The 24,573-nt window shown below is 39.1% G+C and overlaps 1 long non-coding RNA gene across 3 annotated transcripts in view; it reads left to right on the top strand.

Moving 5' to 3' along the window:
- Positions 1-24,573, top strand: part of LOC106509797 — a 110,431-nt gene that overhangs the window by 64,032 nt on the left and 21,826 nt on the right. Inside the window, exons 1-2 of one of the 3 annotated variants that reach the window (XR_002342628.1) lie at positions 19,174-19,458; positions 22,150-22,201. This is a non-coding gene — a long non-coding RNA (uncharacterized LOC106509797). Of the gene's footprint in view, positions 1-19,173; positions 19,459-21,279; positions 22,202-24,573 lie in introns of those variants that run through there. The other 2 variants (XR_001307672.2, XR_002342627.1) reach the window with 2 other exon arrangements.

The raw sequence follows: 24,573 nt of genomic DNA, 5'->3' as shown, positions 1-24,573 counted from the left end.
AAAATGCTTAGAATTACCCTGATATCATGAACATTTAGGTCTGGTACTGAGAGGCACGCAAGTATGACAGGACTAAATTATCAAAATGTATGCGCCGGGGGAAACCAAAATAGGTTTTTGCGGTTTTCATTAGCACAGGTCATATTAATTTAATTAACATGATTGAAGATAATATCACTGGGTGAGGCAGCAGATACCTAGCCTTGACCTATTAGTCACCCGTAGGCTATAAAGTGATGCATCTGACAAACGGGTGTGCGAGCTCATACATTTAGTATTTGGAATCGGGCTTTTGTTAGGGGTTTCCCTACAGCTTTAGGGTATGTTTGGAGCTTCCATCAGAGGAAATTCTTGGTGCTTTTCAAAACTCACCACCACAAACAGCATTTTCAATATGGAGTGAATGTTTGTGTCATAGTTATAATTTGTGCAATTGGGACCTTCATCTATTGTTTCCCCTGCTGTGATCCCTGTCCTTTTATCCAGCTCTTCTTTAGGCTGGAATCTTCTAAACTGCCTGTGGTTCTAGTCAGGGCTCCGAATCCTGATCGCCTTGTTCTGGCCACAGGTGTGGGCATAGGGCCCATGAGGGCTAATTAATTGCCCTTTTCAGAATTTGTTCTGCTGGAAATAAGAGGATGGTCCTGTGGCAAACGAGTTGTCTACCCAATATCTATTCCCCCTTTTCCTTATAAACAAAGTCCCATCTTTTTTTTTTTGAATGAGATTATTCCCAGTTGAAAATACCCATCTCCTCACACTGTCCTGGAACCACAGATGTTCTTGGCCAATGGGATATAAATGAAAGTCGACTGTGTGGGGAAAATTTCTGAAAAATTATTGTCCTGGTGAAACGGGTCATACTCAGCTGACAAGTGACTTTTGCCCTTACTCCTTTTCCTTCTGGTCAAAACACAATGAAGTCATAAGCCTGCTAAGAACAATGGAGTAGGACTTGGGAGGACATTGAATCATTGAGAACATCTCAAGTGGCTGGCTGCACCAGCCTTGGTCTGCTCACCTTATAATTCTTGCTATGTCAGGAAAAGAAAACCTCTTTTTAGTTATGCTACTATGTGTGGTTGCTGCTACATATTTTATTTTACTGATTTATTTTATTTTACTTTATTTTATGTCATACCTTGGATATGGTCTTTCCCTACATTATTGCCGCTTATGGAGATGGTCAATCTGAGAAAATGAAATCAATTCACACATATACACACACACAAGAGTCAAGAGACCAATAGGTCTAGATCCTCATGTTTCTTGTGTCCAGAATTTCTCTGCAGCTGGGGCCTGTATCATATGAGCCAGTGGAATCTCGTGCTGCTGAAGTTTCTTAAAGTTTGGTTCCTGTCCCTTGCAAATAAGAGAACTCCTAGAGATATGAAAATAAAAACAAACATACTCTCCATGCAACAAATATCCCAAACCTGTGATAGCCTCCCTGAGCTCCTTATTTGCTGGGATAGGAAGGAAGAATTTGGGTTCTTGACTTGATGCTATTTGTTTAGGGGCTTTGGAATGTCACCTAAGGTTTTTCAATCTCAGTTCCCTCATCTTCAATAAGGGAAATGAACTAGATGACCCCTAAGATCCTTTCAGTTCCAAATGACTATAATTCCATGTGAATTTTCCACAGTATGGGCCAGAAGCTAAGTATAGAATATACAAATCAATTAAAAAGAAATATACATAGGAGTTCCTGCTGTGGCACAATGGGATCCGTGGCATCTCCAGAGTGCTGTGGCACAGGTTGCATCCCTGGTGGGCACAGTAGGTTAAGAATCAGGTGTTGTCACAGCTGCAGTGTAGGTTGCAACTGCAGCTTGGATCTGATCCCTGGCCTAGGAACTCCATATGCTATGGGCAGCCAAAAAAAAAAAAAAAATAGATTTAGAGATTTTTCCATAAATGCTCATTTCTACAAATTAATAAAAAAAATAAAGACATTAGAGCGTAAGGAAAACTTTGCTGTGGTCACACAGGTCCTAAGTGTTCTTTGTCTAAGAAGCTTGTATGTACAGAGTGAAGGAATAAGACAGGTTTTCCTGAGGATTAAATTACTTCTAAACATCGAATTTTAGATCTGAAAAGGACTTTCATCATCACAGGCTCAAAACCCATCATAATAACAATAATTACAGCTCACTTTGCGCTATGAACTCTGCTAGGTATGTTGCACTCAGTATCCCATTTCATCCTCATCATGATGCTTTCAGATATATGATCATGTTTCATTTTATAGCTATTTGTTTTATTTTTTTTAGTTATAATCTGAATATTTCCTCATTTGAAAATAGCGCTTGGTATTTGCTTTTTTTTTTTTTTTTCTTTTTCTTTTTTGGCTGCCCTGGGGCACATGAAGTTTCTGGGCCAAGGATCAGATCCAAGCCGCGGTTGCCACCTACACCACAGCTGTGGCAAACCAGATCCTTTAACCACTGATGGAACCTGTGTCCTGGCACTGCAGAGACCATGCCAATCCCATTGCACCACAGCAGGAACTCCATTGCTTTTATTTGTTAAAGCAGAGAAATCTGAATACCAATATTGTTGACTCCAAAGCTACTTCACCTTTTTTCTCACTGCATATTAAAGGAAGTAATGGGTTCCAAAGGAAATGTTGATTGGGAGTTCATTGCATAATTGCATCCCAAACAATTTCATTTATTAACAGACCAGTACAAGAGAGGCTTTTTCCTCTCCACAGTCAGTGGAAATTCAGAGGCACTCATTGAAGAAAGTTGCATTGACCTGGGAGAAAATATGGATGGACAAAAATCTACATACAAAATTGTTTTGGTGACACATGTTGGATTTGACTTAAGAAACGTCAAATGGCTTCTCTCCAGACCATTTTTGCCTCAGGGGCTAGGTTTGGAAGGGAGATACGAGTAACGTTTGTTGAGCCTCTTCTGTGAGGCAGGCATTGGGTTGATTGAGATCCTTTCCACACTGCAACTCATTTAATCTCCGAGGCAGCCCAGGGAGATAGGTGTAATTGATTCCATTTTACGGAGGAGGAACAGGAAGATTAAATGACTTACTCAAGGTCACACGGTCAGGAAATGGTGGAAGGGGCTGTGGATCCACAGGTCTCACCTTCTAGAGTCTAAGCTCTCCTAGCTTGGGAGTGTGGTAAGTCCGTTTCCCAAGTTCCACTATGAGAACCATGGAAAGGTCCAGATGTCCAGTGGATGAAGGCAAATGTCAGCTGCTGCTTCTGGCTGGTTTTGTACTCTGAGACGGCAAAGCACCGAGAATGGAGGGTTTAACCTGAAGAAAATTTGTTGAGTGGGCTGCATAACTGAATCTCTTTTTCTCCTCCAGAGGTTTTCCCTGGAAGCTTTGGGCTTATGTGGAAAGCAACTTTTTGTCAGTTTTCCTGAGTTGACAGCTGGGCTTTTTCCTCCAAGGAGGTGGATGTGAACCTCTTGATTTGGTGCTTCCCTCGCATGGGGAATAGAAAATCAGAAAAGCATCTTGCCTTGGTTTATCTGTTCTTAGGTCTCAAGGAAAGAGTATACATTGAACTATTTCAGCTTTGTGTGAGTCTGAAACACTCTCCTTGAAGGGAGGAAAAAATCAGAACAATTGCATGTTGCTACTTTTGGGGAGCAGAAGAAGAGAAAATCGTTGTCCGTGTTCACCCAAAGGTAGTAGAATAGGTTTGGGTCCCCAGGAAAATAGCTCATGCCACTTATGTCATCTTTTTTCTCTTCTCCATTCAAGCAAAGTCTGTACATTCTTTTTGTTTGTTTTTTTTGTTTGTTTGTTTTATTGCCATTTCTTGGGCTGCTTCCATGGCATATGGATGTTCCCAGGCTGGGGGTCTAATCAGAGCTGTAGCCACCAGCCTACGCCAGGCCACAGCAACGCGGGATCCAAGCTGCATCTGCAACCCACACCGCAGCTCACAGCAACACTGGATCCTTAACCCACTGAGCAAGGCCAGGGATCGACCCGCAACCTCATGGTTCCTAGTCAGATTAGGTAACCACTGCGCCACGATGGGAACTCCAAGTCTGTACATTCTTAAAAACCTCTAGGGAGACAGGTAACAAACACTTCCTCTTACTAACCCTCTGAGCCCGTCTCAGTGCTTAATAAGCCTTATGTTAGCACGTTTCCCCTCTGGAGTAAACCTAAATCATTATGATATGGGTTAATTCCACTTCCTCTCTTCTCTCCAGTGAGGGGAAGAACAGCTCTTTATCATCTTCCTGAGAGTAGAACTGAACACACCTGAACACAGAGGCAGCCGATCACCCTTCGACTTGCATCACGCAGGCCAGAGCAGCCTTGACGTGTTCAGTCATTCTCAAAGTGGTTCTCTCACCAGAAGCACCAGCATCTCTTGGGAACCCGTGATTCATGCAGAGTCCCAGGCCCTACCCCAGACTTGCTTAATCAGAACTTGAGGGTGAACTCAGCCATTGGGGTTTTCACAAGCCTTTCACAAGGTTTTCATGCTCCTTGAAGTTTGAGAACCACTGATGAAAACAGTCGTTTTAATCAGACGGGAGTGATTATTACTTATAATAATCCTAACAATTAAATAATTTTTTTAAAGTTTGTGTGTATGTCTGTGTATAAAAATGCATACATTTATGTATTCATTTATGTGAAGCTTGTTGGCTAGCAGTTGTTCATAGATTTCTGTATAATCCAAGTCTGACAGATGGAAACAAATGAACCCCCTGTTCAGGAGAAATGTTCAGAACTGACATTTTAGTTGTGGCTACCTGCGTTTATGTCCTAAGAGTTCACCTCATGCTCATGAGAGAAAATACAGATGGGAAAAAAGAAAATCATGAGAAAGAAAAACCCTTTAAACAGATAATCATTATTATCTCTATGTGTGTTTGCTCTCAGACTTTTGCTTCCTATACACAAAGCAGAAAAGTTCTCCCAAGTGAAATCATACAATGCAGACAGTCTTCTAACCTGCATTTGAATTTGAGAACATGCCATGAATGCCAGCAAGAAAGCACACACACACACACACACACACACACACACACACACACACACACACACACACACAGTCATTTTAATAAGTCCATAGCCCATGCCTAATGGACCATTATATTATTTTCAGTTTTTTTCCTCCCTCCCTCCCTCTCTTCCTTCTTTCTTTTCATTTCAGAAAACTAAAGTTCCATTAAGCAATGAAGAATGTGGTGAGATAAATGACAAAATCCTCACACTTGTATGGCCAAGACCTCACTGTTCTATACCAGCTTGATAAAAGCTAGAAAACCAGTGTTAGCGGGGTTTCTGCTTCATTACAGGGCCTCCACTTTTTGAGGAGTTTCAGGTATTCTTTGGGCTTATAATTAAACATGATTGGGAAGGCATGTTTTAAGGGAATACTAATGTGTGGGGCATGCTACACTCAGTCTTGCTATTCTTCAGGACGATATTTTGAGAGTTTTATCAATTCATATTTCCATTGATGCATTGGTATTGTTCCCCTGATTGGCTGTGACTGCAAACACATATTTTTAGGGAGATTATTCAGGTTTAGGAGCAGTTAATACCTGTGAGATATGGTGAACCTAACTGGAGAGCCTGAGAATGGCACCCTGGGCTCTGGCTTCAGGGGCACACAACTGGAAAAGCCTCGATGAGTTCCAGTTATAGTATGACCTGTACTAGTTATAGCCAAAGGAGCGTTTTGAGTTTCCCGCAAATATTTTAAATGATGTTGCTGCAGTCCCCGCGCCATTTGTAGCATCTCTTATTTTGAACTTTATCCTTTACAGAAAATTTCCTACCACAATTAATAAAATGTTAAGCTGCCATTGGACCATGAACATTCTTCAACTCTCATTAAAGTTGCGCTGTATTAAAGGACTCTTTCATTGTTTTTCACTCAAGCTTAGCTTTGGGGAGCTTGGCTATACTAACATGAGATTAATGCCTTGAAATGGTACCCACATCTTTTAACTAGAGTCTTGAGTATTCACAGAGTGTGTTGCCCGGTCAACATAACCTCTTTTCTTGAAGGGGCTGAGAAAACACATCCAAGTTGGAAGACTAGAGAGAAAAGGTTTTCCAACATTCTTGCAAGGGTTTACATTAGCCATCAGGGCATCTTTGCCAACCCTATGCTTTTGGATGTGGGTTGTGTCTGTTAAGTTCACTATAGTCTAATGATACCTAGCTTAAAACCTAGCACAGGTAGAGATTCGATGAATTCTTGATGAAAGGGTAAAAGAAGGAAAATATTTTCGTGACTGTTTCAATGGGGCCATCAGGAATGCTGGTTTAAATGACAGCTGGAAGGGTATATGAGAAAGCTTGTAAAAAACTTTATAGAAACTTTAACCCAGGTGTCCATTTTACTTAATGCTTAAAATAAGCATGTCTATTAGTAAAAAAACAAACAAAAAACCTACTAAAAATATTTGTTTTGAGATCTCAACTCAGGTTGTTAAGATGTTCCAAAATATGGCATTTATTTGCTCAAGTCCAACTTTTTGGTAAGAAATATTTGCCAAGGTAGATGTAGCCTAAATATCCCACAGCTTATTTAACAAAATAGCTTGCCTAGAATAATCAAGAGTTCTCAAAGAACTATTTGTTATGACTAAGGTAGGCTATTAAAACATGAAACACATCATATCCTTGTCCAAACCCTTTGAACTTATAAAGGTATATTTTTCATGTATTTCACATATTTGCATTTTTTTCGCCTTTGCATATTCTTCCCTATTTTGTTATAGTAAAACTATCTAGTCAAAAATCTTCTCCCAGGATTTTATTTCCTTTCTTCCCAAGCTGTCTCTTTAGGATGTAAAATGTTTTTTTCTTTGAATAGATTGGAAAAATAGTAAGAAAGATCTTACTTTCAAACTAACTTGGAAAGGTGATTTTTTTTCTTTTATTATTATTATTATTATAATAGTTATTTTCCCAATACAATTTTTTTTCTACTGTACAGCATGTTGACCCAGTTACACATACATGTACACATTTTATTTTCACACATTATCATGCTCCATCAAAAGTGACTAGACATAGTTCTCAGTGCTACACAGCACGATCTCATTGCTAATCCATTCCAAAGGCAATGGTTTGTATCTATTAACCCCAAGCTCCCCAACCACCCCCCTCCCTCCCCCTCCCCTTTGGCAACCACAAGTCTGTTCTGCAAGTCCATGATTATCTTTTCTGTGGAAAGGTTTGTTTGTGCCTTAGATTCCAGATATAAGTGATATGATATGGTATTTGTCTTTCTTTTTCTGACTTACTTCACTCAGGATGAGAATCTCTAGTTCCATCCATGTTGCTGCAAATGGCATTATTTCATTCTTTTTTATGGCTGAGTAGTATTCCATTGTGTATATATACAACATCTTTCTGATCCAATCGTCTGTTGATGGACATTTCGGTTGTTTCTATGTCTTGGCTATTGTGAATACAGCTGCAATGAACACACAGGTGCATGTGTCTTTTTTAAGGAAACTTTTGTCTGGATATATGCCCAAGAGTGGGATTGCTGGGTCATATGGTAGTTCTATGTATAGATTTCTAAAGTATCTCCATACTGTTCTCCACAGTGGTTGTACCAGCTTAAATTCCCACCAACAGTGCAGGAGGATTCCCTTTTCTCCACACCCCCTCCAGCATTTGTTGTTTGTGGACTTATTTATGATGGCCATTCTGACTGGTGTGAGGTGGATTTTTTTTTTTTTAAATGTTAGCATTTCCATAGCAGACAGTGCTGTATTTTACAATATTAACTCATTTAATATTTATATGAGTTGGATATGACTATTAGTCTCATTTTGCAGGGGAAAATGAGGCACAGAGAAGTCATTTTCTCAAGGCTACACGGCTAGGAAATGGAATTCAAAAATAGTTCAACTAGAATCCATGATCTTACCCAGGTACAATGTAATGAACTATGAAGCTTTTCTGGGGTTATTGCTCTGTTTAGGTCATCCAAGGTCATTGCCTCCAATCTTGGGCTCAGGATAGCAAGGTTCATGTTTGACAATTTACGGATTAGGAGCTGCAGCAAGAGTCCAGATTTTCTATTTTTCTCATATTAACAGTGATGAGCTTAAAAATCTGACATTTGTAAAGGGTAATCATCTCTGAATTGAGAGGAAGTGATTTTTCTACTATTTAAGTAGGGATTTTATAGGAATGAATGAATCTATTGAGAAAAACTGATGTGTTCTACCTGAATTCCAATACTTTATTTTTTGGTTAATAGAGATTAACTTCCTCAAGGGAGAGTTGGCGATGAAAGCTTGAACTAGAACCAGGATGTCTGCCTGCACTGCTTCTCTTCTCCTTTTACTCTTTCTCTTCATCCAAGCCTATAGAAAGTAAAAATGCCAGGAAGAAAAAAGGGGGAAATGATACTATTAAATATAGCACAGGTGCTGTTTTCATAGGTGTCTGTGGCATTGGGAAATTTTAGCTCTCCTATTTTTTACATTCTCTATAAAGTCTATTATCATTTTTCAGAGGCATACACACTGCAACAGAGTCCAGGATTACTAAGGAAAGGGCTTTTATTCACTTCACTCGTTTTAGGAGGGAGGATTTTGTGAAAGAGAAGGGAAAAAGAGTGAGATCCTACTTGATCAGGATCTATCTTAACTTGGCGCTCAATTGAATCAAATTTTTGAAGTGAAGGTGTAGAGTTTTCTGAATTTATTTGTCGTTTATGGTGCATCTTGTTCAACTTTCTTGTGGGGAAAAAAAAAAGATAACTGCTGTGAATCTCAGCTTCCCTAAGACCAGAATTTAATTTACCAGATTCCCCCCCCCCCAGGAAAATCTACCAATTCTTTTTGCAACTAAAATTGGTAAGAAAAGATGATACAAATAGAGTATTGAAATCGCTTTTTTTTTTTTTTTTTGAGGAAGTTAGGTTTTATTACTTCAAGACTTTGCAAATTAAGGTAGCAAAAGGTTGGAGCCTTTCAACTCTAGTCAATGGATAATTCTTGATCCTTAATCTCCAATGAATTTATGCAGCTAGTGGAAAATATTTTCCAACTGCTGATTCGTTTGCCACATGTTAACAAAGATTATCTCACAGTTATTAAAGTTAGTTTTGCTTCCTTCTCATACCTTAGTAAAATGATTCTAAATTTGTACGTAAAATCCCCAGATCCTTTTGACTTCTGACTGAGAGTTGACACCGATTGCAAACAAGCAGTTAAATCCTGTCTATTAAAACTTCGGACAATATTCTTTGTGTACATATAACCTGCAAGGTTAGGTGAAGGTGAGTAATCTCTCTGTTATGATTATTTGTTTTTCCCCTTCACTTTTAGAAGTGAAGTTGATAAGGAATAAAAATGACTAGAGCCAGCACCATCTTGGACCAAGTTACCTGGGTTTCAACTTTGACAATATTCTATTGAAGACTCATGTCCAGGGGTGAGGGTGGGGGTGGGAGAGCTGAATGCACGTGTGAATGGTGTGTTGAGGAGTAGGTGGTCAGGAATGGGGGAGACAGGGGTGGGTGGAGTGGAGAGCAGTACAAAAAGAGACCACAGTGTTCTACCATGCGCTGCTGGTGTTTTCAGATTAAGATGGGGGATTAAGGAATTTTACTCAGCAATTTGAGATGCTTTGTTAGGGGCTGAGGAGATTTGAGCTGCTTTGTTCTCAAACCACATGTTAGTGAAAAAGCAAACAGGCACTTAATCCTGACAGACAGCAGAACTTGACATCAATTTGCCCCTTGGGAGGTGACCAGGAGTTCTCTGTGACGGGCTAAAATGGCCAGGCCTTGTTTTCCTGGAGCCTAATGCCAACATGCCATTCTAACCTGCATTTCCCAGCAGTGTGGCTCTAACTTAGAGGGTTTGGAATGATCAAGAGTTTCTGAACATTAGAGACCCTTGCGGTTTTCCCAGAAAACGAAACCAAAAGACCTTTTTAAGGCAAACAACCTGCAAAGTTCCAAATATTTCAATAGATTTCAACAAAGTGTAATAGATGGACCACTTAGTTTTGAATGAAATATAGAAAGGCTGAGATTCTTTTCAAAATAATGGAAGGTTGCGTGCGACACTAGAATCATAGGACCACATATCCACTTTTGAGCCTATACGCAATTGTGAAATAAGCATCAATTCTTACGTAGATCTTTGAAGGAGGCTCTGCTGAAAAACCAGTTACGCTAAAGTCATGTCCTTCAAAGTCACTGAAGTACGACAAAATCAAACAAAATAAATAGGAAAGAAATTCATGACTTCTTGAAGAGAACTTGATACATGACTAAGTTTCAGTGCACACAGATATATAGTCTGGCACATAAATCTTAAATTGTGGTATAAAGGCTAATTTTTGCCATCTTGAGTTTGTACCACCCTTAGTCCATTGAGGTAAAATGTACTTTTAGTAGGCTATTGATTTACTAAGCTTTGGCATGTGCAGGGAAACCATTTTCAAAATCAGAATTGAAGCAGAAAATTTATAAAACATATTTCAAAACAAACTTTATTACCTTATAGAGATTTTTCTGAATATTCAGCTAATCAATAACTCATGTACTCTGGTAGGATGTGAAAAATCTGTTCCATCTTAATAATTAAGAAACAAATCTTGTCACTAGGGCAGGATTGTTACATTTTTGCAATATTCACACCCACAACTTTGAGCCCAACCATTCCAGAGCTCCCCCAGCTACTCCCTCCTCCTGCCTCCATATGAAGAGGAAAACTTAGCTCTTTACTAACCAACCGGTAACTACTAAACATCCCTCTACCCTAACATCATAGGTGATTTTCCTCATTCCGCTATGAATTCACATTTTTTCTTTTAAATAACCATAGTGTGATTATTCAAATAATCTTCCTTTCAGAAATGGTGGGACCCTCTTTATGTTTAAACGGCAACTCATTTTCAAATGAGCATGAACATCTTACATGAGAAAATGCGTATCACTTCAGGTTACGGAAAAGAGAACCATATTCCGTTTCGAAGCTTTAATGTGAAGGACAAATCCCTTTGCACTGGCCAAAGGAATCAACACATAAAAAAGGCTTGTATGTTTAGTTGCTAAGTCCGAAGACCAGAGAGCATTTCCAATATTTCGAATGTCCTTAGCGGTTTATTACAAACCCCAGTGGGAGAGAAATCTGAGATTTCAAATACTTCCAAGGGACGCCCATTCATTCATTTCATTTCAGACAGTATATGCTAGCCTTTAAGCTGTGTTGCCGCTCTGTTTTTGTGAAGCTTTACCAGGCGTATTATAAGGATCAAATACAGGGTGAACTACAATCAGAAACACAGTATTCATTCATTTAACTCTGGTACAGTAGAGCAAATTCAGGGTGACTCAAGGGACACAATGTCTTGTAAAACATATGTACTTAATATAAGGGTCATAAAACTTATTAAATTAAAAGCCAGGTTAAAAATAGGAAGAAAATTTATGCTGCTGTCTAAAATAGCAATAATTTCCCTTTGGCCTTTCCCTTTCGAAGTAATATGGATTCTGGTCAGGAGGAAAAAAAAAGCCAACTTATGAATTCTTCATTTTGTAGGACCAAATGCAAATCTCTTTTAACTCTGCCATGCATTTTAATGGGCAAGTGATATGGCAGATAATAGAGGAGCAGAAAGATAAAATGTTAAACCTCGAAAAGTGTACCTAAGGTTTCCAGGAGGCTTTGTTCCTGAGCCTGAACCACAAACCTCATCAGTGTTAGCTGGTGTCCAGGGAGAAGAATTTAAGGGATATGAGGACAATAGAAATGGTACCTTTTAAATAGTTGATCTGACCATGGGGCCGCAGTGTAGTGAAAAGGGGGGAGCAGAACATAGATAATCCATTGCTGTTCGTTCAGGGCATAGCAAAATAATCTCTGGACAAAATCTATTCTTATTTGGGCAAAGTCTGGGGTGTATAGAATGCATGGAAACCAGAGAATTTGAGGTCAAGATTTAAAAAAAATTGAAGTGCAGTTGATTTATAATATTATGTTAATTTCAGGTATATAGCAGATTCAGTTATTTTATATATATAATACATATAAAGATTCTTATTTATTTATATATATAATAAAGAATATATAATGTTCTTTTTCAGATTCCTTTCCCTTATAGGTTATTATGAACTACTGAGTATAGTTCTCTGTGCTATAGAGCAGGTCCTTGTTGGCTATCTACTTTATATACGATGGTGTGTATATGTTAATTTCCAACCTCCTAATTTATCTCTTCCTCCCCCTTTCCCCTTTGGTGACCATATGTTTGTTTTCTATGTCTGTGAGTCTCTTTCTGTTTTGAATAAGCTCATTTTTAAAATTCCACATATAAGCGACATATGATGCTTGTCTTTCTCTGTCTGACTTTCTTCACTTGATAATCTCTAGGTCCATCCATGCAGCTGTGAATGGCATTATTTCCTTATTTTTCACAGCTGAGTAATATTCCATTATATCTATGCCAGATCTTCTTTATCCAGTCCTCTGTTGATGGACATTTAGGTTGCTTCCATGCTGAAGACAAGATTGACCTTGATTTGTGCAACTCTGCTGCCTGTGGGCCACCTTTGGGGTAGAAAATGACACGTTACCTTGACAAATAACTTCAAGGGTTTGGGACTGAGGATGACCTCAACTTTTTAAGCACTTGTATCCCTTTTTAACCCACACAGTGAAACTATATTGAACTTGCTTAAATGTTTATCTCATGCGACAGCCATTTTCCTAGGTGATGGTGGTCCTTGGTATAGCACCTTAGGAATTTGAAACCAAAATAAATATCAGTTTCCTACTACTGCATTCACTTAGGGATCTGTGGAAAATTTTATTTTCATACAAAAGTCTTAAGGCTGTCGAGAAGAAGCTATACTTAGTCATTTATCTGTTTGCTCTTTGACCCATTCCTGCCCTTTCCTTGTTCTCTTGTATTTTGGGGGGCTTAGCCCTGCAAAGTGCATTGCCATCTGGCTTCCACAAAGGGAGACTCTGAGCAAGGAGAAGGGGAGAAGGCTGGGAAACTGGTATATCCCACCCTCTTCAGCCCTTAACCTACTTTGAAGGTAGTTCTGGCAATGATGGCATCTCCACTGAGGTCCCAGAACCTATCACCTTCTCTTTGTCTCTTTGGTCTAAGGGTGCCAATGGCTTCCTTCTATTCCCAAACTCTTGGTGATCTGCATTTAGCCTTTTTAACACTTTTGTAGCAAGGGCCCTCATTTATTTTTTATTTTATTTTATATTTTATTTATTTATTATTTTTCTTTTTAGGGCTGTACCTGCGGCACATGGAGTCCCCAGGCTGGGGGCTGAATCAGAGCTGTAGGTGCTGGCATATGCCACAGCCATGGCAACACAGAATCCCAGCCATGTCTGTGACCTGTATACCACAGCTCATGTCAATGCTGGATCCTTCACCTACTGAGCCAAGGATCAAACCCATGTCTTCATGGATACTAGTCATGTTTGTTACTGCGGGGCCACAACTGGAACTCCAACAAGGTCCCTAGTTTAAATAATTCCATGGAAGTACCTGGTGGTGATTCTATTTTCCTGACTCAACCCCAACTAATACAGCAGCTAACGGCTTTTTCATTTATAGGTATTTGGTTCAAAAGGCAAGAGATTCTGTTTGAAGTGTTCAGGGTCTTTTGTCCGTTGGCCAGTGGGTAGGCTGCTGGGTCACAGTGGTCGTTCCGGCAGCTGTACTCTTCTTTGGTAGAAGTGGAACAAACATACTCAAAGGCAAACGAGGAAGTAAGAACTATAGTAGCATCTGATAGGATGTATATTTTAGAGGTAAAAGAGAAGGCACATTGAAGGGGCCATGGGAACATGCTGTTGACCTTGATTAACTCTGCTGAGCTGGACAGCACTGAAAACAGAGGCTTCCTGTGACCCTTGAAAACAACTCTTGAAACCGCATAATCTATTTTCCTTTCATCCTTGAAGCATTTTTTTTTTCAAATTTTGAAAGTAACTATAGAGCGAGTGTAAAAATAGCTTCGCTTGAACTAAGATGGGCAATCTTTCCAAGCACACTCAGAGATCCAACTAACTTCCTTCAATCAGTAGAGGAACCCTAAAATCTAAACCAGTTTCTCTCTCTCTCTTTTTCCCTCTTTCTCTATGTAATCACATTCCCTAACAAAACTACAAGTTGGTTTCCATGATAAAATTTCACAGGCGGATGTCTGGAATGACTTTGCTCAAAAGAGTTTTAAATACTGGAGGAGAAAAATACCCAAGCCCCAAACCAGACAGCTTTGCCATTCAAAATACCATCTTGAAGCCGAACATTTGCTGAGGCCTTGGGAATATAGCCTGTGGGGACTTTTATCTTGTTTCCTCAGTGACAGCTGGGCCTGGTCCAGGAAGCTCGGCCACTAACGTTGTCACTGAGTGGGAGAAGGGCAGCTGGAAGGGAACATTGTTTTTGCTTTTAGCCTCAGAGCCTTTGGGCATCCATTCACCGTTCAAGAAACTCACAGTGGCTTGAGCCATATTTTCATCAGGCTCTTAGTAAGGCCTGGGAAAACTTGAAAACAGAATGCTCATTTTTTTTGGGAAGTCTTTCTTTGAACCCACTAATTTTATGAAATTTAAGCACATTGTTCATTGTGTAATTATAGATGAAATATTAGAGAAGTGGACTAATTATACACAATGCACTCAAGCCCAATTAAACTAGCGTCTGTGGTGAATGTAAGGGTATTCTCTTTCACTAATAAGAAATACTTTCTGAACAACAGAGAATAAAATCGTTAAATTGGATATGCTGGAGAGATTATAAATATCCTATTAGCATATAAAATGAGGATTAACCTTATTTAATCACCGCATGCCGGATCATCAGAAGTCATCTTGAACTCCTGTAATGTTGTTGTATCTGTTCTGCAAAATAATAATAAAAAATTCGCTATTAATAAACATAGCTCACTAGATGGTATTCCCGTGTACGAAATTAAACTGTTGGAGAAACGCAAGTATTCCCGTAATTGCTGAACAAAATAGCAAGACTACTTTTTCCTCTTCGCTGTGATACGATGGCTGATTCAGATTGGCACCATCCTAGCAGCGGGTACCGTATGTCTCCCTGGTTGGGCAAAGGAGCCTACTTCAAAATAAATAAAATATACAATCCATTCCAGCTAGCACCACAAATGACCTTTGGAAAATGTAAATTAAGAGATGGCACACACCGGGGGGTGGGTGGGGGGTTGGGGGTTGTTGAAAATGTATGTGCTTGACATAGTGCCACCATGGCTTCAGTTGTTAATTGGCAGACTCTGAAGGCATGGATATCTGTCTTTCAATCAGAGTCCCAGGAAATTCCATTTGAAGATACTCATGACTCTTGCTTTTGTGGTAAATAATCAGGGCTGGGCAGGGCAACCTCTGTAGTTTAGTAGGAACAAGGGATTATTCAAATTCAAGTTATAGCATAAAAAGTACTGCTTATGTGGATTTCCGGATGTGGTGCAGTGGGTTCCTGAACTGGCTTGTCTCTGTTGAGGCCCGGGTTCCATCCCTGGCCTGGCACAGTGGGTTAAGGATCCCGCATTGCTGCAGCTGTGGCGCAGGTCACAGCGCCAGCTGGAATTCAGTCCCTGGCCCGGGAACGTGCATATGCCATGCAGGTGGCCAAAAAAGAAGAAAAAAATATTGCTTGTGTGAAGTAACAAGAAATCAATGACAGCAAAGCTGAAGGCAGGGCATTTGTGTTCATGGATCGTGGTCTTTGACAGAGGAGGGACAGGTATCAGTAAAGAAGGATGGAGTTGAGGGGCAGATCTTTGTTGGGATAGAGGGAATGAGCTGAAGACAATCTCGATTCCTGTTTCCTCCCTCCTTCTTTCCACCTCCCCCTCCTTTCCCTCCCTCCCTCCCTTCCTTCCTTCCAAGAATTCTTGTTTATACTCCTTCTAAGATTTGATAGCTTTTTCTTTCATTGTGACAGTCTCAAGGAGACTGGAATATAAATACATTTATAAGTATTGAGACTGACTGTGGCTATTAACCACTTCATGTGCCTAATTAGATGCATTTTTTTAAAACAATCAAATGTACACTTTTTTCTTTGATGGGACCCTTCCTCTTCCTTTGCTTAGGTGATCTTGCCCAAGAAAACAAGTTCAGTCCACATTTCTGTGAAAAACTCAGATGGAAAGAAACTGAGCATAAGCTGGAGGTAACAGGTCTGGAGGGGGCGGGGCTATGCCCACTGTCCCAGCCTCTGGGCAAGGACTGAATCCAGGAATACACACAGGTCTGTGTGGGAAGTTGGAATAGGAAAAAAATTCATCAAACACCTGACATAAAATGTGATTGTATGGCATCGTATTTCAGGATGCTAAGGTGTATGTGCAGGAGAAACTATGGCAACTTCTTTGAATCCTGAGCCCAAAGCTTGCCACACCAAGGAGCCTTTCTTTCAGTAGAGGGCCATCCAATGTTTTCGTTTCTCGCTGGGTTTCTTGACTTTTAAGGCCACTTGCACAGTGAAAAATACACATTTAGAAAATCTTCTGTGGTTCTTTTATGCTATGGAGAGGGCGCTATGAAGTGAGTATGGTGTCAATAATAATGGCTATTTTGGCCCTTTTGGGCAAACCAGCGAAGAGTTTCAGCTTCTATTTTGGTTCTCCTTCAACCCAATTAAAAGCTACTCTGCTTTGTAGGGGCCATTTTTACAATTTATTTGAAGTGCTGGGTGACTAAAGAAAATCCCATGCCTTCAAATTTTCGATGACATTGTGGATTTGCCACGACATTATCACTTTAAATAGACCACCTCCGCCCCGGCTCCCCTCCCCGCCCAGGTCTGGCTTGCATAGCAATTTAGCCTGGCCTCCGAATCCTTACATTATGGGTAAATGGTCTGGTTTCGACACAAGAGCATTCTGACTTCAGAAAGGCAGCAGACAGGGTCTAGAAGAAGAAGAAGAAGGGGGAAAAAAGGTCTTTATTGAGATGATCAAAGGGAGCATAAAGGCAAAAACTGACTTTCACGGCAACAGGATTGGGGACCAGGCCTCCAGGATCCTTATTGTAATTCATTGCTTGTTTCTAGGCCCCATGATAGAATTCTTCCATAACAGACAGAGGACTTTGTGAAATTGTAAATGAGTCCGACTTCAAGCACTCTGTGGAAATATATTCTCCCCCTATAGCCCATACATTATTTCTGCTTAGTTATGGTGGCTCACATTTCCCGTAACTATCAGAGAGAACTTAATTCAACGCACACCACATGACTTTCAAATTGTGCAGCTCTCTTAATCAACCTTTGTATCAGCCACAAATGTGCAGTATGACCTAATTTGAAAATGTCTCAAAGTGCTGACTCAAACTGTTAGTGAATAAAGGCTGGTCATTACCATGATGACACTAATGTGATGCAAAATAAAATTGAGTTGCATCAGCTGAACATTAGTTTGCAAAAATATTAGTGATTGAAGCCATTTTCTGGTCATAATTTATTTATACTTCTATGTATATATGTATCTGTATATGTGTGCATATATTTATTTATTTCGTTGTCGTTTTTTTTTTAAACAGTCTTGGGATCACATTTTCAAGTGCAGGGGAAGGCAGTCCTGCTTTTCACACTGACAAAGCCACTAGATTGAAAGTAGATCATATATGTACATCATTTGTAAGAAAAACATATTGTTGCTGGATTCTGATTCGAATACTTATATACATCTGAGCAATAATACATGAAAATTCTCATCTTCCGCGTAGTGTTGTGCCAAATTCCAAGCTTTCAACAGTAAAGTACTTACTACTTACTGTTTTTGTATCACTCACAAATTCTCCGACTTTTGTGTTTTGGACTAAGAAGGATTTGGAATTTCTTTCTTTTGTGTACCCTTCTTCCCATTTCCTTACTTGACCCCCCTAATTTTTTTGATCTAGAAATATGTACTCTTAATAAACACGAGTGATTAATTACTTTTGAACAAAAGAAAGTAAGATATGGAACTAGACCTTATTTAGCTTCACCCTACTGATAACTAATTCATGGAATGAGACATAACTAATGTTTTACTTACAGAGTTTAGATAGTTTTGAAAAAAAAAATCCATGTGTTTATTAAGACTTATACATCTTAGAGCTGGTATCGGTTCCAACCCATAAACTGATTGTAATTGAAAATAAATTGGCATGAATCCATCTTTCCTAAATTAGGGAAATTGTCCCAAAGGTCAATCAGAAATTCTGCCCTGGATCCTGGTTTGGGTCTCCTGAGCTCTGAAAATTCTGAACATAAAATTTATACATGAGTGATCAAATGCTTCTGATTTTCTTATTTAGTAGTGAGAAAAAGGCACGCACACAAATACCAAGGAGATAAGCTGCTCTTAAAAATTTTCAAGGACCAGAAGTTTTGGCTGTCAAGAAATTATTTAACCTGCTTTAGGTTTAGAGAGTGTCTAGCTTTATATCCTATCACTACAAACAATCAGTAGAAAGTACAGCGAAATTAGAATGCTGGCCAGCTTAGTTCATTTACTTTTTAGAAAAGAAGTAAAATCTTAATGCAAGATGTGTAGAAATTTTCTACTATGTGACGACGTTAGTATTTCAGTCCATTTTATATCATGTAACATGTGGCTTGGACCGTTTTTATGACCTATGTTTTATTTCCACATTAAGGTAATCCAGATTTTTTAAAAAGTAAGTTTGAAAAATTTCAAAGTAGACTTGCCAAAGCCAGCACGGGTGCTTTCAAGCACACGCACGCAGGCGCACTTTCAATTTACCTAAAAAAGAGGATCGTGGTTTTTAGCTAAAATACAATTGTTCTTATTTTTAGGTTACAGGAGGGGAAAAAGGTATGTGGGTGTGATGGCTGTGAACGGATTGCCAACCTCTTAACAGTTCATCATTCTTCACTGATAGAAGTGTAGCAGCACCCTTCTGAGAAAAACCTTTCCTGGGGATTTTACTTTGTCCATTCCAGGACAAATTGCGTGCTAAGTTGGAATAATTTGGAGATGTAAGACACCTCCATGACTGTCCTTGGGATACTGAGGAGCTGACATTCCTCTTTGGAAGATGAGGGGTGAACCCCCCCCATCCTCTTAATTGATGATTTACTGGGCTCTCCCCTGGGGCCACAACCGATGATCTGTAAGCTTGTTGAATTTCGAAGCAAATACTAAATATAATCAATATATAAAAATAAAAAAAGAGAGAGAGAGGAAAAAAATGCAATGAAAATTTATGACCTTAACATTCCTTCAGGGTCAAGCAATTTATCAAATTCTCTCACTTTCTGGTTTCAATTACATAGCCATTGTGGAAGGAACTTATTTTAGCAGGTTCATTTGCCTCAGTGGGGAATACAGGACTTTGGCCTAATGCTTCACCTTTAGTGCAGGCCATTTGAGCCTTAGAACAAATACCAATCATCACTCTTTGGGAAAAAAGAATCTGCATCGGCGTGGCCTATTGGAATGGGGTTTCTGTCAAGGTAAACGGTTGTCGGCAATGACTGTGGTAGAGTGGCGATAAATCCCATTTTATTGCTGAAAAATTCCAGCTTCTCTCCATGCCTGACAGCTCCCCACATTCTCATACCCATTTGGGCAATTTCTACGCTCTGTCCATCTGGTTCTCATTACTTCTCAACCTGCCTGCGTCTGATCCAGAAAAAGTGCAGGTCAGAAACAGGGGAAAAGAAACTGAGGTGATGGACAAAACAGAAAGCGGGGGGTGGGGTGGGGCTTGGAGGTCGAGGTCGAGGTGAAGTTAACAACAGGAAAGTGGGGATCCCAGCTTAGGCTTGGACCAGTCGCTGGAAGGGGCGGTTTAGGGGCAAGACCGAAAGGTCAGGACAGAGCTAGAGCTGGGGAGCCGGAGAAACCTGCATCTTTAGATTCAAGCCTTTCAAAGGCACCTGCTTTTAGGTGGAGAGGGAGAGCACGGGGTAGGTATGGGTGGATGGTTGCAGATTGACAGAAGCAGAGAAGGGACTGTCCAGCCATCCTGTCTCTTAAGGGCACTAGGCTACAGAGCAGAGAACTCGGTCTAGAAGGGCGTCAAGTTAAGCAGCAAGCTACGTGGAGCTTGGAACCCCATGTATGCAGCTGGCTTGGCTCCAAGGACACGGATAAAACTCTGCTGGAGATTCACTTTGGGTTCAAGAATATAAATTTTTTTCTGGAAGAAGAAAACTCTAGGGCCACCCACAGCATTGTTTCCAGTTTTCTAAGAAAATTGATATTTAAAAATGAACTTGTTCTAATAGGCACGTTTGTAGGATGGCTTATTCATGGAATGACAGGACTAGAAGTGAGTTGCTTGCAGCTTCATTACCCTGCCTCTGGTCATTTTTGGAATTGCTGGGTATTTGTGCCTTTGTAACGCTGGCCTCATTCTCTGAAGCTGAAATCCTTTTGATCATAATTGCTTCAGACCCCAAATTACCCACCATCACCATAAGTTGCCCCCTTGGGACAAAGAAAAATATACAGTAAATATCTCACGATAGATATAAACAATAAGCCCACTTAGACACGATCCTAAATTAGACTAGGATGAAACTGTAAAACTATGTCTGTGTAAATATACATTTTTCTTCTTATTCTGATGAGCTCATGAGAGTTAATACTAAACATCTTGAAAGCTATATTGAAGTACAAGTAAGGAGGATCTTAGAACATTTATAAAAATAAAGGAATGAGATGAATGGCTTGATGGATGCTTATTTCACCACCTGTTTTGAAGGCAAATTTTGCAGTTTTGCAAGTGTCTTAAAACTAGGTGTGATCTGTATTCTTAAACATGTTGGAGAGCAGAGACATTGCTACAGTTTGCAGACAGAATCTCTTATATTAGATATGTTTATACAGAAACTATGTCTTAGTGCCTTCTGGATCCCAGGGGTAGAGAGCTCAATCCAGGACTTCAAAATTCCTCCCCCTTTTCTTTTTCCCCCACCATTAGATCTTTAAGTGCTGCCATGAACATCTTGGTTTTATTGGCTGAATTCTCATATCAAGATTACGTTAAATTTTGGTTGCTGAGTTGGACCTTGTAGATAAGAAATGCTGGCTTCCAATACTTAAGCTTTAATTTCAAAAATTTCAAGCCATGCATATGCAAGAGAATTTCTATAATAAGTACCTGGAATTGGAAGAGCACTCCCCGTGAGACATTTACGTGGAAAAGAGATTGTTTATAAAAATTTTCGGTTAAAATGACTAGACAATTTGAACTGAAGTAAATTACAGATGATCAAAAATGGAAGTGTGTTATTGGGCAACTTTAAAGTGAATACTTTTAGTCAACAAAGACCGCTTTGAAACAGACACTTTCACGTGTGCATATGACAAGGCATAAACTTTTGGCGAGTATTACATATCCATTAAAATGGCCATAATGTATGGCATCTCTAATTTGGAAAGGAATTTCAGATTCTTAGCCAAAAAAGAATCTCACTTGAACTTTACTTTCCTGAGCCCGACAGATGTCAGAGAGATGTGCTCATTGAAACTCTAAAGGATGTTTGTTTCTTTTAATAGCATAGCAGAAAAATTAATGGCGTGGGGGAGGGTGAAATGACAACTTAACTTGATGCTGGAGAGCTGTTTACTTATCATTGTGTGCCCAGATTTCAGTGTCTTGTAAAAGAAAGGGGGAAATAAAGAAACCACAGCCTTCATCTGGCTTTTAGGGAACTTAGGACACATGGAAGAAAGCGCTTGGAAGGCTATTGAAATATTTACAAAACAAATCATTTACGTTTAACTTTTGTATATGTAAAACCCGGAGAGCTGCCTACAAAGACAGAGGCAACTTTAGTTATGAGATATTTTGGCATCAAAATGGTTAATAGTATTATAGCTTCAAAAGAGCCTATTGGCTCACCCTCAAGGATGCCCTGCAGTTGTTGTTAAAGTCATCACATGAAGCTAGCCTGCTCAGCTAGCCTTTAGATTTGTCTGCTAACAGTAAAAATACTATAATAAATCGGTAACATATGTTGCCAGGCAAGGAAAAGTGATATAAATAAAGAGACCAGGAGACCCAAACCAAGTACAATGTGAAAAGAATTTAACTTTCAATCTCTGCGTTGGTTAATTACCATTTGAAAAGTCATTTGAAAGTGTTACTCTTATTTGCTTATATTCTTCCTCATTTTTTTTTTTTTTCTCTTCAGATTGCATTCTTACCCAAATACTCTTCGTGATGGCCTGCTTTGCGGCTTTGGGGTAAGTCCCAGTTTTCCACAACCTTAAGAAAAAAAATGCATAACATAAAAGATGCCAAAAAGACTTATGTGTCCTGATGTGCGGGTTTTGTGAAATATACATGGGTTGGTTGTTGGAGGGGGTGGTTGGTGCGGCTGATGAAATAAAGAGAAGGGGTTTGTTTCTGCAGGGATCAAGAGTGTGTGAAAGTGTGCATTGCAAAGGAGTCTCCCATCAGGAAAGCCACCTCTGGAATGGAAATGACAAAGCTTGGAACACACACAATCAATTATTTTCACTAGCATTTAAAATATAGAAAACAAAATCTGCTTTGGGAATTGACTGAATATTTTATTTAGCCTTTTTATTGAGACATCCTTTGAAAAATGGCATAATATAAATAGTTTTACAAAGCAACAATATAATCAATCTCTAAACTAGAATATAAATCAAGGATTTCATTAACTGCTGGTAGCCAGTTTAAATTGTAGGCTTGTCCATAATGTCTATCTATCTATGTACGTCCAAGTTATATTAAAAACCTTTAAATGGCTTTGTAATATCAGCTACATCAAGCTATTATAATAATTAATGGTACTGTTTTATAAATCAATACGTGTATTCTTGATAAATTCATATCCAGTTAATGGTGTAATTTAAATAAAAAATTAATGTAATAAAGGACTTACAGAAACGGGCAGGAAATCTTTAAAGGTTAAGAGACAAATTTGTCTAAATTCATTTTTAACCTGTTTTGAAAAAGTTTATATTTAAAAATTAGCTGAGATTTACCTTGTTTCTGGGAAACTAATCTTGCCATGTCTATTGATATCTAGTATCGAATTTGTAAGATATTTTCTTTTTTTAACAACTAAGTTTTAATTACATACTTATGATACTGTGGGAGGTTTTACTACTATTGTACTCTTTTGCAATAATTGAATATTCTTTAGAAAAACAGAATACAAAAAAACTAAAAAACCTCAAACCAGTGATCTATTTTCAATATATGAATGAAATTTAAATGCTTTATTTTTAAAAAAATATGTATCACGGAATGAACTATGTTTAAAATCTCCAAAGTTATACACCAATTTTATTCAAGGGGAAAAAAGACTGATTAGTTCAGTGAATTTGCATGTGTAAGAGCCCAGTTACTGCTTTCAATGAATGAACATCCTAGGAATTTTAGAAAGAAAAAAAAAAAAAAAAAAAAAAAAAAAGCACTGAAGAGCCTGCAATGTATCTTAACGCTGCACACGGGTAGAGAAAACATTCTACAAAGAGAAGACTGCATTTTGGTTCTAATTTTACAAACACACACCAAAGGCATATTAAGGAATAACAAGATTTAGAAAAAAACTACTGAATGTTGTATGTGATCAAATACACCCTTACATCTTTCCAAATAAAATTTCATTCCATTTATAGAGGAAGCATTTTACACAAAATATCTTTCAGAATTATGCAGACCAGCCTGCCCTGCCATTCTCGGTGACATGGTGCAGAAATGTTACTTTAATCCACTGAGCTTTTTCTGACATTTTTCTTAACATTGCTGAGCCTTATTTAGAGCAGCAAAGGAGATGTGTGCAGTTCCCTTTGACACTGATGGGTGTTTCAAAATGTTATGGGGCGGGGGCAGGGGGGGAGAGAGAGGAGAGAGAGAGAGAGAGAAATTTGCTGCTACTCACTTCATCAATAAAGCTACAGGAGCAATTGCTATTTGTTCAAAGTTTCCATTTCAAATGAAGCTAAATTTTAAAGAAGCCTCATCCTCTTAGAAGAGCTGCTCTTGGAAGAGGAAGGGAGAGAATGCACATTTAGTGATTACATGTTCAAGTGCCTTCAAGTACTGGAACCATTTAAAATGTATTGTGTTTTGAGCCGAAACCTACAGCAAAACCACTCCTAAGAGGCTTAATTTAGGTTTTATAGGAAGAACATAAAAGAGACCAGGGTACAGCCACACGCTGAAAGATGGGGAACATTTTAAATATCTTCATTTAAAAACGTATGTTTATTTGCCCTCCTGGAATCACTAACGTGTGTCTCGACGGAGAAAGCGAGGACATGCTACATTCTTAAAAATTATCTGTTCAAGGGATCACATTCCGAGACAGGTTGGAGCGTTTTTATGACTACAGATAACCTCTTAATTAGTCGCTGCCTTCCACTTGTTAATCAGGGACATTCAACCCGGTTAACCAGCCAGTGGGTGCCTTTAGAAGAAGACTCCTTAGTAGCAGGAATGAAAACCTCCTTTTCTTCCCATCGTCACATGACTGCACGTATGGTTTGTGGCACTGCTACAAACTTACCTGCTTGAGATATAAAAAAACCAAAGGCAAGCTCTAGATGCCCACAACGGGGTTGTTGATTACTTCAAACTA

Source organism: Sus scrofa, chromosome 3 (genome assembly GCF_000003025.6).
Source record: "Sus scrofa isolate TJ Tabasco breed Duroc chromosome 3, Sscrofa11.1, whole genome shotgun sequence".
NCBI lineage: Eukaryota > Metazoa > Chordata > Mammalia > Artiodactyla > Suidae > Sus > Sus scrofa.
This window is presented reverse-complemented; position numbering and strand designations above follow the sequence as displayed.